Below are 16504 nucleotides of genomic sequence, written 5' to 3' on the forward strand. Positions count from 1 at the left end.
GCCTCGTCCTTCTCTTTAGGCCTCACCTTCGGCCGGTCGCCTCCCTACCCATTCCTCCTCGGCGCCTGGCGTCTCACTCCGCGGCCCGCCTGCCCTCGGCGAGATCTAGCAGGACGCAGACTGGCCAGGAGCCCTCACGCACACTTGGCCCGCTTCTCCTCCCGGCCTCTCCCTGCTTGGCCCTTCACCTCTGCCAGGCCGAGGACCGCACTCAGGTGACTACAGGGGACTCTGACTCCCAGCATGCCTTGCTCTCATTCGCATACCAAGACCGCCATCATTTTGTGCTGCTCTACCGGATGGGGACACACCATGCCGAGAAGTTGACTCTGGTCATTATGTTTGTCCATTTTGTTCCCATGCCTCCCTCTCTTTTCTGCGGTGAAAGACTCCATCGTGTTCTGACAGAAATAAATCTTCAGGATAACTAGTAATGGTCTTCAATGCTTAGTTTTATGTATGTTTTTTAGTTTGGCATCTATGCTGTTCGAGAACAATTTTTTAAAATTTTGCTGCTGAGTGAATGGGGGGGGCACACTGTTTTGTGAGCATTTCCCATGTTAAATGTTTTTTGTGTAATCAGAAATATTTTTAGTCTACGTAATTTAGAGATCATTTTCTGAGCCCCCCAAAATCATGATAGTTGATTAAAATTATGAGTTTTGAATAATGATAAAAGTGGGTGTTCATTTCAATTTCCTTTTAATTTCTTAGCCTGTAGCTTACTTAGGTCAAATTTTCAGGCTTTCCTCTGTAGAACCTTTCATGGCTAGAATATTTCTTGTTAATGACTACTCAGATTACAAGATCCAGGCGCTGCAGGTCTAAGAAAAAACAAAAAAAAATTGACATTGGTAATAAACTAGTCATTCATGTTGGAAATATGACACAAGTAAAAGCTGAAGAAGAAAGCCTGGATCCCGTAGCACCCTTCTGCCGCCACGTACAGCGTGTGCCCCACAGCCCAGCTAAGGAACTGCAGACCGCCCTGGGTCCCGCTTAGTGGATCTGCAGCCTTTTGCAAGTTTTTCTGGCTGTCCTCTGCCATTTCAGGCACTGGAAGCTGAGGGGAGAGGCATCTGTTGGGGGTGGGGAAGCTCCCATGACCCCTTGGGAGAGGGGATGGCAGCTGCTGGAGGGGGATTCGCGCACCCCGTTACCAGGGCTGCCCAGAGGATTCAGGGGGCCTGGGGCAAAGCAATTTCAGGGGCCCCTTCCATAAAAAAAGTTGCAATACTATAGAATGCTATATTCTCGTGGGGGGCGGGGCAAATTGCCCCACTTGCCCCCCCTCTGGGCAGTCCTGCCCATTACTGCGGGTGCGGGGAGGCAGCAGCTGCTGCGGGATCCTGGTACCCCTTGCCTGGGGGGAAGGTGCTGGAAAAAGCGCTCATCAGCTCGGGGAGCGGGGAAGCTGCTGAGGGAAGAGCCCGGCGCCCAGCCAAGGAAGAAGCGGCTGCCTCAGGGGACGAGCAGCATGAGGTGTGACTTGATCTGGAAGTGACCGGTCTGACTCCAGCCCTGCACCCAAGGGGCGTGGCAAACTGCTGGGGGCGGAGCCTGGCGTCCCGTGGGGCGGAGTCTGGAGCCCCCGGTAGGTGCCGGGGAAGCTCCTGGGAGGAGCGTTGGGTTTCTCCTTGCGCCCTGACCCTGCGGTGACGTCATCAGCCAGCGCCGTTCTCGCGGTGTCACCTGCCCCGTGTGTCTCTGGGGTAGTGTTGGGACCGCCCCCGCTCAGCAACGCGTCCGTGTCTCTGAGTTGGTCCCGCGCGCGTTTGGTGCGGCTGGGGCCGGAAATCCCCGGCAGGAGGTGAGAGACAGAGCGGGGCGGGGGGTGCGTATGCGGGTTAAAGTCATCGGAAGGGGGAGGTGCCCCGAGGTGGGGGAGCGACCGAGCGGGGAGGGGCGTCGGTCCGGGACTCTTGGGGGAGGTTGGGAGTCAGGCTGCGGGGGGAGTAGTTGTGAGTCTGTGGGAGAAGCCGGGGAGGCGCGGCGGGGCTGGATGGGGGGACAGCCATACCAGGGTGAAGAACTGGGTCTGGAGTCTGTGCTGGGTTGTGGGGTAGGTGTCCTTTGCTCACCCCACCCGCTGGCTGGGTGCCACTCTTGCACCTCCCAGGTTCCTGTGTCCCTTGCTTCCCAAGAGGTGAGGGGTGATGCAGGCAGCAGAGCTAGTAATAAAGTTTTTGTCACGGTGCCTGGATGCTGTGGCAGGACGAACAGAGAAGTGGAACAAAGTGGGCCGCAGGGCTTGTCTTTGCTGTTAAAAAAACTTGGATTTTTTTTATCTCCAGGTAACTAACACGTTTGAGCTATCCCAAGGTAAAAACACAGGGAAGACATCATGGTACATCACTTTTAATTTGCTGAGATCAGCCCTGTCTGGCGTTGATCTCTGTGAATTTACCTCAGATAAATCTGAAGTGTCTTGTCCTCACTGTGGCTTCACCATGGTATCGCTCCTGTACCTTCGTTACCTTGAGATTAAAAACACAAGTTTTTGGGGGGAATGAAGACAAATCCTGATATTGATGGTTGTATGTCTGTTACCTATGAAAACCCATCAGTAGTTGCGCAATATTAAGGGTTACTTGGCATATTTGACTATATGAAAGTACATAGGTACAAATTGGGCTAATACAGATCAATATTATTCACAAATGGGTCAGTGAATTAAATTATTTACCAATGTTCAGTTCAGTATGTCTGTTGGGAAAATAGCACAGCAACAAGTTCTTGGAATGTATTGGAGACAGTTTTTTATTTCACAAGGTGGAGAAAGCTACTAGGGGAGAGGCTGTTCTAGATTTTATTTTGACAAATAGAGAGGAACTGGTTGAGAATTTGAAAGTGGAAGACAGCTTGGGTGAAAGTGATCATCAAACAGTAGAGTTTATGATTCTAAGGACTGGTAGGAGGAAGAACAGCAAAATAAAGACAGTGGATTTCAAGAAGGCAGACTTCAGCAAACTCAGGGAGTTGGTGGGTAAGATCCCATGAGAAACAAGTCTAAGGGAAAAAAACAATTGAAGACAGTTGGCAGTTTTTCAGAGAGACATTATTAAGGGCACAAGAGCAAACTATCAGACTGCATAGGAAAGATAGGAAGTGTGGCAAGAGACCATCCTGGCTTACCCAGGAGATCTTCAATGATCTAAAAATAAAAAAAGAGTCATACAAAAAGTGGAAACTGGATCAAATTACAAAGGATGAATATAAACAAATAACACAAGTATGTAGGGACAAAATTAGAAAGGCCAAGGCACAAAACAAGATCAAACTAGCTAGCGACATAAAGGGTAACAAGAAAACATTCTACAAATACATTTGAAATGAGAGGAAGATCAAGGACAAGTTAGGCCCTTTACTCAATGAGGGGGGAAAAACAGTAACAGAAAATGTGGAAATGACAGAGGTGCTTAACGACTACTTTGTTTCGGTTTTCACCAAGAAGGTTGGTGGTGATTGGATGTCTAACATAGTGAATGCCAGTGAAATTGAGGTAGGATCACAGGCTAAAATAGGGAAAGAACAAGTTAAAAATTATGTAGACAAGTTAGATGTCTTCGAGTGACCAGGGCCTGATGAAATGCATCCTAGAATACACAAGGAGCTGACTGAGGAGATATCTGAGCCATTAGCGATTATCTTTGAAAAGTCAAGAAAGACGGGAGAGATTCCAGAAGACTGGAAAAGAGCAAATATAGTGCCAATCTATAAAAAGGGAAATAAGTACAACCCAGGAAATTGCAGACCAGTCAGCTTAACTTCTTTATCCGGAAAGATAATGGAGCAAATAATTAAGAAATCAATTTGCAAACATCTAGAAGATAATAAGGTGATAAGTAACAGTCAGCATGGATTTGTTAAGAAGAAATCATGTCAAACCAACCTGATAGCTTTCTTTGACAGGGTAACAAGCCTTGTGGATAGGGGGGGAAGCGGTAGTGGTATATCTTGACTTTAGTAAATCTTTTGATACTGTCTCATAAACAAACTAGGGAAATGCAACCTAGATGGAGCTACTATAAGGTGGCTGCATAACTGGTTGGAAAACCGTTCCCAGAGAGTAGTTATTAGTGGTTCACAGTCATGCTGGACGGGCATAACGAGTGGGGTCCCGCAGGGATTAGTTCGGGGTCCAGTTCTGTTCAATATCTTCATCAATGATTTAAATAATGGCATAGAGTACACTTATAAAGTTTGTGGATGATACCAAGCTGGGAGGGGTTGCAAGTGCTTTGGAAGATAGGATTATAATTCAAAATGATCTGGACAAACTGGAGGAATGGTCTGATGAAATTCAATAAGGACAAATGCAAAGTACTCCACTTAGGAACGAACAATCAGTTGCACACATATAAAATGGGATATGACTGCCTAGGAAGGAGTAGTGCGGAAAGGGATCTGTGGGTCATAGTGGACCACAAGCTAAATGTGAGTCAACAGTGTAACACTGTTGCAAAAAAAGCGAACGGCATTCTGGGATATATTAGCAGGAATGGTGTAAGCAAGACACAAAAAGTAATTCTTCTGCTCTACTGTGCACTGTTTAGGCCTCAACTGAAGTATTGTGTCCAGTCTGGGCACCACATTTCAGGAAAGATGAGGACAAATTGGAGAAAGTCCGAGAAGAGCAACAAAAATGATTGAAGGTCTAGAAAACATGGCCTATGAGGCAAGATTGAAAAAATTGGGTTTGTTTAGTCTGGAGAAGAGAAGACTGAGAGGGGACATAGAATCATAGAATATTATAATTGGAAGAGACCTCAGGAGGTCATTTAGTCCAATCCCCTGCTCAAAGCAGGACCAACACCAGGGGTTTGTCAAGCCAGGCCTTAAAAACCTCTAAGGATGGAGATTCCAGCACCTCCCTAGGTGCTTCACCCCCTCCTAGTGAAATAGTGTTTCCTAATATCCAGACTAGACCTCCCCCACTGCAACTTGAGACCATTGCTTCTTGTTCTGTCATCTGCCACCACTGAGAACAAGCTAGCTCCATCCTCTTTGGAACCCCCCTTCAGGTAGTTGAAGGCTGCTATCAAATCCCCCCTCACTCTTCTCTTCTGCAGACTAAATAACCCCAGTTCCCTCAGCCTCTGTACAGTTTTCAAGTACATAAAAGGTTGTTACAAGGAGGAAGGGAGAAAAATCCTTCTTCTTAACCTCTGAGGATAGGACAAGAAGCAGTGGCCTTAAATTGCAGCACAGGAGGTTTAGGTTGGACATTAGGAAAAACTTCCTAACTGTCAGGATGGTTAAGCACTGGAATAAATTGCCTAGGGAGGTTGTGGAATCTCCATCATTGGAGATTTTTAAGAGCAGGTTAGACAAACACCTCTCAGGAATGGTCTAGAATGATAATACTCAGTCCTGCCATGAGTGTAGGGGACTGAACTAGATGACCTCTCGAGGTCCCTTCCAGTTCTATGATTCTATGTATCTATTTATTTTGTTTGCTAACATTCTGAAACAGGATTTTGTTCATTACTCTTGAACAAAACAAGTAATCTCAATGTCCACAAATTATCAGTTGGAATCAGTAATGTGTGACATCAATCTTGAATTATGTATTGTATTTTTATATTGTTATTATTATTATTATTATTTATTTGTATTTTTTATAACCAAACACTTTGGGCAACAATCAGTAGGTTGAAAACCAAAAGTTTTTTGTATAAACTTTTATGTGAACAATTACCAAATCTTTGCCTAGCTCTAGCAACATTGGCATAGGGTCTGCTACTGTTTGTAAAATCATCCTTTATAATTAAATATGAAATAAATTGATGAGCCTGATTCATGCTGTAGCAAGACAGTATGTTGCTAAAGCAGAATTGTAAAAATCTAACTGTTCAACGTATTAATGCTAAACACTTAATTTGGAGCTTTTGGTCGGGAGTACAAGATTTAATATTGCAAAGAATTTGTGAAGTGATTAGTTAAGGTCTTTATTTTGAACATGTGAAGCACTACGTAAGCACTAAGCATGGTGTATTAATTATGATTGTTACTTTTGCTGACTTTCTTTTTCTTTAAATATTTAAAAGCCAACAATGCTGAGAAAAAGATGCGCAAGACCCACAATATTAACTTCTTCAGAAAAGAAAACCAGGAGACAAATTATTGATAAAAGGGTGGCGTACACAAGGATATACTTGGGAAATCAAATTGGCCGATGGCTGACCTTAAGGGAAAAACTGGATTTCAAAAGTGACACAGACCTTGCAGGATTTTTGCTGGATCTGTAAGTAAAATAGTACCTCACTTGCATGAATATGAAACTAATCACCTTTTTTTTGTATTATGATTATTATTTTGCATATTAGATAGAAGTGGTAGAAGGTTCCCAGGATGGGGGCAGGAGAATCCAGGAGGGCTTTGCCTTTGGTGTCCTGTTCCCCTCAAAATCAAACTCCATCATAGTACCATTCTGGAATCTGGGAATTACCATATTGGAGGAGACCAGCTGTCTATATAGTTTAGTAGTGGTCAGTATCAGCTACATTAGAGGAAGGTTCCAAAAAGCCCTGCAGTCCCAGTTATGGAATAGTTTTACTCCAGGTAGATTGTCTTCTTAACTCCCCAGAGGTTGACTTATGCCCTGAAGCTTTCCAGAACTCTTGATTTTATTTTTAATTTTTTCCGTATGCTTCTAGATATTATATATATCTAGATATATCAGGTTAAATATATAAAATTCTCTTTTTGAATCTTGTTATATTTCTGGCCTCAATTATATCTTTTGTCATCAAGTTTGATAGGCAAATAGTGTGTTGTGTTAAATTTTAATCGATTCTGTATTTGTCATCTTTCAGTTTCAGGGGCGACCCCTTGTTTTTGTAAAATGAGAGGGTGAGTAGCAGTGCCTGATCTACTTTCTCAGAACTGGTCATTAGTTGGTACACCTTTACTGCATCTCTTCCTTATTTACCTCCTTTCTAAGGTGTGAGTCTTTTTAGTGTCCTCTTATGAAGATAGTCCATGGCTGTAATTCTTGTTGTCCATCTCTGAATCCCCTCTTTATTTCTACTACATCTTTTTGCGATGGGATGACCAGAACAGAGTATTCTAGGTAAGATTGTACCATTAGTTAATAGCTATATATAGTTTTAATTATTCTCCATCTTATTTCTTATGCATCCTAATAATTGTCCTTTTCTGACTGCTGCTGCACAACAGGCCTCCATTGAGGTGTCCATACTGATGCATAGGTTTTTTTCTTGAGCTAGCAGATAAGTTTAAATACACTGAGTTCTAAATTATTCCCTCCAATGGGCATTATTTTGCATTTGTCAACACTGAATTCTGTCTGCCATTGTGTTGCTCATTCAACTAACTTGATTAGGTCTCTTTGCAGGTTCGAATAGTCTTTAGTCTTCACTAACCCAAGTAATGTTGTGTCATCTGTAAATTCAGCCATGTCATTACTCACTGCCTTTTTTCCAGATCACTAACAAACACTAGTCCTTGCTGTACTCAACGGTTAACCTTGTGCCATGTTGAAAATTAGGATTCTTCTTTGAGTTATTGTCCACATGGATTCCATTCTTGCTGTGCATATGCCAGGTACATCATATTCTTTTGGCCAGCAGTGTCTGTTGAGGCTGTACCAACTCACTAGATGTCCTTGTGCCTCCTCACTGAGGACATAAAGGGCAGAGTGAGTCCAACTAGCCCTCAGTTCCTTCTTACTGCCCATGTCTCACAAGACTGAACCCCTGCAGTTTCCACTTGCATCTCTGCACACTGCACTAGTATAGTGTGTGTGTGTGTCTTTAGGATAGTTAATTATTATATAGTTAGAGTTAGTCTTTTGCCAATTGGCACAAGAAAACCTTTTTAATTAAATACTTAAGGGCAGCCCTATCTTCCTTAGTTTTGCAGACAAATGGTCAAACCCTGCATCCGGATGGTAGAAACCCACCAAAAGAATCTGTTTAGCTGAAGTTCAGAACATTGTGCTCCAAAGCCGAAAAGCCTCAGCTAGACTAACTTAAAAAACCTAGTGGGAGAGGTTTGCTTTTTGAGCCTCTCAGCACCAGCTTTTTGTCCTTAGAATTGCTCAGCAATATTGGATTGTTTATTAGTCCTGAAACAATCTGGGCTTCCTGTCAGTATCATAAAGGTCTGTCTAGCAGCAACACAGTGGTAAGGTTCCTTCAGGGCTTTACTCATGTTTTTTTCCCCATCCCTCTTGGGACCTCAGTATAATATTGGCAGGGTTGGTGAGTTCCCTGCTTTGAGCCCTTAGTAACCTGTTCCCTCTACCATTTATCTATAAAGTCTGCCTTTTTAGTGGCTGTTATATCATCAGCTCACAGGGTTGGAGAGATTCAGGCCCTCATGGCAGGTCCACCTTATACAGTGTTTTATAAGGACAGAGTCAATCTCAGGCCTTATCCCAAGTTCCTGCTTAAATTTGTTTTGGAATTCCATGTAAAACAATTCATTCATCTCCCAATTTTCTTTTGCAAGCCTCACTCAGCCCCAAGGGAAACTAAACTTCACACACTTGATGTAGTAAGTTAATTACATGCGTCTGACGAAGTGGGCATTCACCCACGAAAGCTTATGCTCCAATACATCTGTTAGTCTTTAAGGTGCCACAGGACTCTTTGTTGCTTTTTAAGTTAACTGTGTGTATTGTCAGGACAAAACCATTCAGAAACATACCTCAACTGTTAGTGGCCTTTGAAAAGGTGACTGCAATATCAGGTTAAATATCCTCTTAGAAATTATCTAAGTGGGTCTCCAACTGTATAAGGACGTGTTATGATTTAGGCAGATTAGTTCCATTACACCCAGCCATGTTAGAGCTCATTGCACCAGAGCTTAGGCAGCCTCTAATGCATGCTTGAAGATCGTCTTTATTTCTGAAATCTTCTAGGGCAGCTACATGTTGCTCGACCCACACTTTTACAGGATGCTTCTCTTTGGTAGAGGCTTCCGGATTGTATCCTTGGTTTGGTAATGCTGTTCTGCAGTCATTGTTTAAGTTGGACTCCTACACGTCTCCAAGCAAAGAGAAGCTAGTTAGTCATAAATAGTGGAATCTTGTTCAGTCACTCGAACAAGAAAGAAGTTACTTACCTTACACTAACTTCAAGAGGTTGTCCACATAGATTCCATGATCCGCCCTCCTTCCCTGCTACCACAAAGTCCTACTCCTCTGGAATTCGGTATTGGCAAAGAAACTGAGGGATGGTTGGGCCCTTGAGTGGGTGGGGTATGAGGGCATCTAGGGTGCAGACATAGCCCAAATAGACATGGCTGGCCAAAGAATCGGATCTTGCATGCATGCAGTCCATGTGTGCCAAGAGTGGAATCCATGTGGACAACATATCTCAAAGAACCACAGTTATCTAAAGTAAGGCATCTCATGATTGGCTAGTTCTTGTTTTTTGTTTTGTTTTGCTTTTATCTCCTTATGCTGGGGATCTGGTTGCACTCAGCAGAGTCTGTGAAGAAGAGGGGTGGAGAAGGATGGCTTTTGTTGACTGGAAGGCTGAACAGGGACAGATGGTGAAGGGGAGAAAGTAAAAGTAAGGAATTAACCATGGCTAAGTAGAAAGATGGTTGGAGGTAGCTTGTTTGTTTCTTATTTTTTTTAAAGGAGCTGATTAGACATGTATGCAGTGTAGTTGTAGCTGTGTCAGTGTCAGGATACTTGAGAGAGCAAGTGGGTGAGATAATATCTTTTATTGGGCTAACTTCTATTGGTGAGAGAGGCAAGCTTTCAAGCCACACAGAGCTCTCTGTGTGACTCAAAAGCTTGCCTCTCTCACCAATAGAAGTTGGTCCAACAAAAGATATTACCTCACCTTAGACATGTGATAGTCATCACTCTGACAACTCTGCTTGCTTGGTTGTATTTTTTTACCTCCACTCTGCATCTTTATGTTTTTAGACAGTAAGATCTTGGGATGTGGACTGTGATCTGATGGCTGTGCAGTGTCTACTATGTTTTGGGTGCTATTTGAATATAACTACCATCCTTTTAATTCTTGTAGCTATGACAACGATGGTCCATTACCTAAAGAAGCAGCAGTCTCCTTACCTGAAGATATGAGAATCGTAACTGCGAAAGAAGAAAGAGATTTACATGATGACTCCTCTTCAGCTGTTGGAATGTTAGTGATACTACTTTATTTTATGCAATTGATATTCATAAAGATAAGATGTAGAATACAAGTCTTCTAGCCTTCTCTTAAGTTAATTTTGCTTTATTGTCTCATATCAGATTTATGGCATTTTATGCTCTGGAGTATCCTAATAAGGAGACTTATTCTTTTAAAAGGTGTCCCTTTTCTGATGGTGTCCACACCAAATCCATTGATCTGCCTGTCAGAGTCCATTTCTTAAATATTGTGTTTTATTCTCCAGGGCTTTAAAAACTCTGTTTAATGTAATTAAAACATCTGCCTAAATGAATGGGTGGAATTGAGCCCATGGTGCTGTTGGCTCTATCAGAGATGGAGAGGCTGGGAGCAAGTGCCACTATTTCTCTTTCAGGATGTGAGGGAGAGACAAGAAGAAGAGTAGTTAAAGCCAGTGATGTTTTTTCCATATGCTGGGGTAGGGGAATGAGGGAGTAGAGTGCACTCTGAACCACTGCTATTTTTATAGAACTAGAGATGGGGAGAGCAGGGCGCAGAACAGTCTCTGAACTGCCTCTCCTTTAAGAAAAGGGGATGGAGTAAGTAGCAGAGGGCCCACAAGGAAAGCAGGACCTGGGAGGCCAAAGGCTATCCGTATTTCCAGGAGAGGAGCAGAGGCAGCAGCAGAGAAGCAGAGCATAGGTTGGGGGGTGGGATGGGGTAATTATCATGTATTTCATTAGGTGGCTTGAAGATGGGTTAATAGACATAAAATATGCATGATTTTGGCAGGGCATTTGGCAACCCGAGTATCTCACCTGACCTAGCAGCTTGAGTTAATGGTTGAGTAGGCGTTGTGAGGAAATTCTTCAAGCCATGGAACTTTCAAAGACCACAATTATAAAACTAACATTAAGCTTTCTTAAATATTTTACTAATATCAAACCTTCTGTAATATAGATGTGACAGTGAGGACCGACTGACTGCAGAATCAGCCTGTTCTTTACCACAAAGTAGGGGAATCAGAACCGTGAAAGAAGAGAGGCATTTGCAGGATGACTCCTCTTCAGTACAGAGTGATGAAAAGTTAGTGATACATTTTAAAATTTTCGATAAAGTAAAAATATTTTAAAAATATTTGCTGGTATCCAAAATAACTGAAAGGGCAAGGTTTCGTTATCTCCTAGTTATATAGTTATAACCAATGTTCTAAAAAGGAAACAAGAGTTAACTAGAATATTGAGACACCTGCTCTTCTTGGATTCTCACGAGACCATTGTTTTTCAGTCTGGTACCTTGCAATTTATCGAAAGCAAGAAGTAGCTAATTTTATTTCTCTGTTTCATTGCATGGTGTTGCTTCCTTAAACCACTGGAGACTGGGTTTTATATTAAATATTTTCTCTCTGTTAGAAATGCATTTTACTTCTCCAATTTAAATTGAAATCTGACTTCCCTAGTAATCCACATTGAGTTTGGTTTATTAGCTGAAAATTTCCAGCCAATAGTGCAACAGCTTTTATATGGCTCATGTCAAAAAGCAGCTGTGGTGAAATCAAACTGGAAAGAACCTGAAGCAATTGTATATAATCTTTTCACTCAATGTTTCAAGAGATGCTTTGTCGTGTCTCTTAAAACTTGTTACATACTCAAAAGTAGACTTCTTTCCTGGTCCAGAGTCAGTGAAATCATGAGAAATTGCATATTTTCTCTTTCTGTCATATCCTTGAGGTCCCACATCAACACTACTATCCTTTAAGTCAATGAGCACATTAGTGCTGCTTCTCATTTAGCCCAAATGATTAAAATAGAATCATGTGAGGTGCTATGGAGCCTGCAATCATTGAATGTGTTCCCTCCTCACAGTATGCCCTATTACTTCTGGTCTGTGTAGTAAAAAGTTGGTTTCAAAATTAAAACTAAGTTTCTCTCATGCAGCAATGCAGAACACAACAGTCAGGACAATGCAAATGATGCTGCTTATTTCAAAAGTTTAAAATGAATGGATTAAACATAATTAAATTTTCAGTTATAAATACATACAGACTTGTTTATATATTCCTGAAAGCATGCTAGACCTTTCACAAAATAAAGAAGTCACTCTCCTTGCTTCAAGGAGCTTAGTTTGTGACAATTAGACAGATGTAACTAGTGAGAGCAAAAATGTTAGGGACTGGGGGGGAAAGCAGGATGAGGATTACCAAAGTAAGGTTAATTGGCTACATAGATTTTTAGAGTTAGATGTCTGGATATTTCCATTCTGTATTTGCATTTATACACACAGGAAGTTAAGGATCAGGAGGTTGACAGGGATACTTTGTGCAGCAGAGCTATGAAGCAAAGCAAAATCAATTAATGATTAACAGATTTAAGACAGGTAACAATGAAGAGTCAGTTGTGTTGAGTTCTGGGATTTTTAGTGTGATATTGACATCAGAAGGACAGAGTGGATTTAGAAGAGTGCAGGTACAGTGAAGTACTCCTATTGGAGTAGCTGCTGTTGTTAGCCAATATTGTCTTTTGAAATTCCTCCCAGGATGGCTGTTGGTGTGGGCCATAGGTTGGTGGGGAATGTTGCTGCATCTAGTGTGCTCAGTTGGATTCCCCTGTCTCTGGGGTGAGGAGAAGTGAGCATCCAAACTCTTACCTTCCCACCAGTGCTGTGCATGGAGTGGTTGCTGCTGTAAACCATTCAGAGCTGTTGGCCTTGTAAATTCAATTCTGAATGGCAGCTGCTGCTGTATTTATAATGTACGCATATAGAGGTGGCATGTGTGTATACACACACTAGGTATTTTAAAGGGCTTGAATCAGTTACTTCAGTGACAAAATGTAAGGATACATGAAATGCACACACAACAAAAAGTTGTAAAATCAATATTAATAAAAGTGAATAAATAGACTGGGAAGATTTAAGTCCAAACAACTGTTTTAATTGAAACAGTACCTTGCTGTGTTTGCAACCCAGACACTGAAGCTTTGCACAAGGACACAAGAGCTGGAAATTCAAACTAGCTAATCTATTTGGTTGGGTATGCTGAGTGAACTACACAAAATAAACTGCATAAATAACATTAAAAAAATAATGTAGTCTTTTAAATCTTCAGGTTTTAGTAATGTAAGTGGTTCTCAGTAACACAGATGAAGAAACTTGGTATCTTTAAAAATATCATTTTGAATCTGATGTTGCTATTACAAACTGACATGTTCTCTGCACCTCTTTTTCTTGACTTCAGAAATATGTTTTGGAGAGATCAGGTGGGCATGGGTGGGAGGGAGGGAAGGACTTTGGTCATTTTAAGATCAGCAACAATTTAAAGGTGCACAGAGCAATTTTGCTGGCCTACACAATCCATTCCATATTAAATGTGAAGCTTGCTTAAACACATTAAATGTATTTGTTCAGGGCACCTACAGAAATGAGTGTAAAACTTTTTCTTTGTTTAACAGCCATAGTCTTTTAACGTACATGTGACACCTTATATATTTGGTTATAACTAACTGTAAAAGAGATGGAATGGCCAGATGCCACTTACTAACATTCCGTCCTGTACTGATGATGTCTTTTTAAGTGTGCGTTATGACACTGAATGTGTGCACTGCAATGGAGAACTCTACAATCCCTTAAGATAACTGTCAGTTTTAAAGCATATGTGGTTCTGCTAGTTCATGAAGTCCGTATTGAAAATATTTCCAATGTATTTAGGGCCACATTCTGTTCCAGTCAAGTCCTCTAGTTTTGAGATTGAGTCAACGTTGGATAGTCAATCCAGCAAACGTTGTGCAGACCAGTGGTATTGCTGTGTGCAGTTCATTTTGCTCATCTTACATTTAATTTGTATCCATTTGTGTCCACTTTTAATTATTCTTTTAAAATGTTATAACATCAGTCTAAAATACTGTGGCGCTCATGTAGGTAACAATATCATTTTGCCAGTCGACTTGGTTGACCTCTTACTGCACTTCCACCAAACCTATTCACATCTTGACAGTAGAGACCAAGAAAAGCTCCAGTAGGTATGATTGTCCATTTCTTTCTTTAGGTTCAGTAATCCATAAGAATTGATAATTAATTTGGTACATACTTTAGTGATCTTTCTAAAAATGTACTTTTTAATACGTGCACGGGACACTAGAGAGCCTAAGAAATTAGTGTAATTGCATCGTGTCCAGTCTCCTGGATATACAGTAATGTATTCCAAGAACATAGGCCTACGTTTTAAATATGAGTTTTCTATTCAAAATTATTATTTCTGAATTGTCTATTTCTGATTTTTTTCCTAATGTGATTAATTTGAATATTTCCCTTTTAACAGATAAGTCAGCATTCATACAATGAGGTTTCCTGGTATTCAGGTGAAGATTCTCCTATTGGCTCTGAATCTGACCTTTCAGAACGGTAAAATTATTTAATACAGAAGGTATTTCCTTTGTGCATAGTATAAATTGGTACTTTGAAGAGCAGTGTATTTTATATTGTTTGTAAAGTATTTACTAAATATTCTTATTAAAGGAATATTAAAATTATATTGTCTCAGTGTTTTAATTTCTCTTCTGGTTCCTGGGACTGGCATCTTGGGATATGAATATTTAGCATTCTTGAGGACTTCCTTTAAATCTAAGCAGCTTCCACTATTCAGTCTTTACTTGTTTGAATGATAACCTTGTAACTACAGTCTTGTTGTTTTCAGAGCCTTTGTAGCAAGTATTTGCCTATTTCATACCCATTTGATCATCTATTGTACGTATCTCTTAGTTTTTAATAGCAGATTTAAGAAACAGTATTGTTCTTCAGGACAGGCTGTGAAGGGTAGATGAGCTCTAACTACTTAAACGATTCAGGTTTTTTGTTGTTGTTAATTAACCTGTTGGACTTCTAAGAACCCAATTCTAACCTTTAATTCTGGTTTATCAATTCCATGTCAACTTTGGTCACTAATTCTGGCTTTGAATAGATCAGACTTGCCATCAGTCACCCAACTGAGAAGCTCCTACCCTGTGATTTGTTTTCATTCTGGTTTTAGGTTTAACCTAATTAATAAGGTTGTGAGCAGTCACTGTTTTCATTATGAATTGGCATTTCCCAATTTCCCTTGAAGACAGCTATGCTTATCTCTTAACGTACATCAAATAAGTCCGAATATTTAACATTTAGAGTACAGTGTGAGAATTCTTCTGGCATAAGACAGAATTAAGTTCTTGTAGATGATGTGATCCAAAGACAGTGCTTGAAAAGTATGTGTGTACATACAGATAACCATGTTTACAGAAGTTCAGCACCAAAAATGCAGCTTTGCTCATTTAGCCCTTAAGTAATAGAAGAAAGCAAACATATAATGGCTTTCTTTTCAGGGCAACAACCACCTTTTTGTTGTGTGTCTGTGCAGTGCTAGCACAATGGGGCCTGGATCCCTATTTGGGCTGTAGGTACTACTGCAGTATCAGTAGCAATAATATTGATTGCAAGAGGCATGTTATACAGAATGGACTTGTTTCCTATCCACATACAAGATATTAGGTAAAACTTATACTGAATATAAATAAAAGAATAATATCTCTAACTTTTCATTGAGTTAATCACTTAAGTTTTATTTTGGAACCAGCAGTGAAATGTATTCATTTTTCAACAAAAATGACCACACTTGCTCGTAATTTAGATGGTAGGGTTGGCACCTTATTAGCCAGTGGCACTGCAAAGTTATAACTTTTTATCACAAAATAGTGTTGTGGACTCGGGGTTTTATGAATCTGATGTGTGCTTATACCGGGAACGCGTTTACCCTCTTCTACAGAGCCTAGTGACCAAGAGGAACAGCCAAAGTGTCTGGTGAGTTCCTTTCGTGACCTTTTTTCCAGTCACTGCTGCTAGCCAATGGCATTGAACAGTGTGACAAATGCTGCGGCGTGGGCGAGCAGGTGGAGGAATGACACTAGCCTGCCTGGGGAGATACAGTGGTGCGGGGCACTTCAGTTTACACGTCCTATCGCTCTGTCCGCAGCGAGCCCCCGCGCCCTGCCGGCGGGCTGCCCGGGTGCCGCGCGGCCCGCAGGACTCCTTGGTCAGGGGCTGCTGCTCGCCCGAAAGGCGAGACGGTCAGCGCGGCGGGGTTCTTCCCCCCTCCCCACTCAAAACGTGCGTCATCAGCCTGCGCCAGGACCGGGCGGTCACGTGTCCCGTGTTTATCTCGGTTCGGCGGGTCGCGCGCGCGACCTCGTCGCTCTGGGCCGCGCGCACCTGCTGTTGCTGCTGCCGGCGGCGGCTCCCCGCTGGGAAGCGAGCGAGCGGCCCCACGGGGAGGGGCGCGGCTGGGAGACGGGACCCTGCCCCGCCAGGTGCCCGGAAGGGGAGCGGTGATGGGATTCCGGGGCTGGGGGAGCGGGAGGCGGGCGGGAGGGGGGAGCGGG

The sequence above is a fragment of the Terrapene carolina genome, unplaced genomic scaffold, assembly GCF_002925995.2.
Source record: "Terrapene carolina triunguis isolate 2854851 unplaced genomic scaffold, T_m_triunguis-2.0 Scaffold192, whole genome shotgun sequence".
Taxonomy (NCBI): domain Eukaryota; kingdom Metazoa; phylum Chordata; order Testudines; family Emydidae; genus Terrapene; species Terrapene triunguis.